At 59.1% G+C, this 538-nt stretch overlaps 1 protein-coding gene across 1 annotated transcript in view; it reads left to right on the top strand.

The window, feature by feature from the left end:
* Positions 1-538, top strand: part of LOC102764707 (chromosome unknown open reading frame, human C20orf194) — a 107157-nt gene that overhangs the window by 38018 nt on the left and 68601 nt on the right. The window lies entirely within an intron of this gene.

Raw genomic sequence — 538 nt, 5'->3', positions numbered from 1 at the left:
GCCCCTCCCCCTGGCCAGCCCCACCCCTGATCACCCCCGCCACCCCAATAGGGGGCAGGGCTGGCTAGCCAACCTCCTGCAGCCCGATGGGGTGAGTTAGCCGGCCAACCTCCCCCCATCTCCTCCTCCCAAAAGGCCTGACCCCGATCTGCTCCAATTGGGGCCTGACCTCACCCGTGCACGAATTTATGCACTGGGCTCTAGTTTTCATATAAGTAGTAGTTATTTGAAAGCATCATATTTAATTATTTAATTATTAAATACTAGAGGCCCGGTGCACAAAAATTTGTGCACTCGGGGAGGGGGCGTCCCTCAGCCCGGCCTGTGCCCTCTCTCAGTCTGGGACCCCTTGGGAGATAACAACCTGCTGGCTTAGGCCTGCTCCCCATGGATTGGGCCTAAGCTGGCAATCAGACATCCCTCTGGCAGCCCGGCAGCCCTCGGCGGCTGTCCCACTGCCAGCGGGGAGCAGACCTAAGCTGCAGTCAGAAATCCTTAGCGCTGCTGAGGAGGCAGGAGAGGCTCCCACCCACACTGC

This window comes from Myotis davidii, unplaced genomic scaffold, assembly GCF_000327345.1.
Source record: "Myotis davidii unplaced genomic scaffold, ASM32734v1 scaffold32, whole genome shotgun sequence".
NCBI classification, from domain to species: domain Eukaryota; kingdom Metazoa; phylum Chordata; class Mammalia; order Chiroptera; family Vespertilionidae; genus Myotis; species Myotis davidii.
The sequence above is the reverse complement of the archived record's forward strand: the minus strand, read 5'-3'. Positions and strand labels throughout refer to the sequence as shown.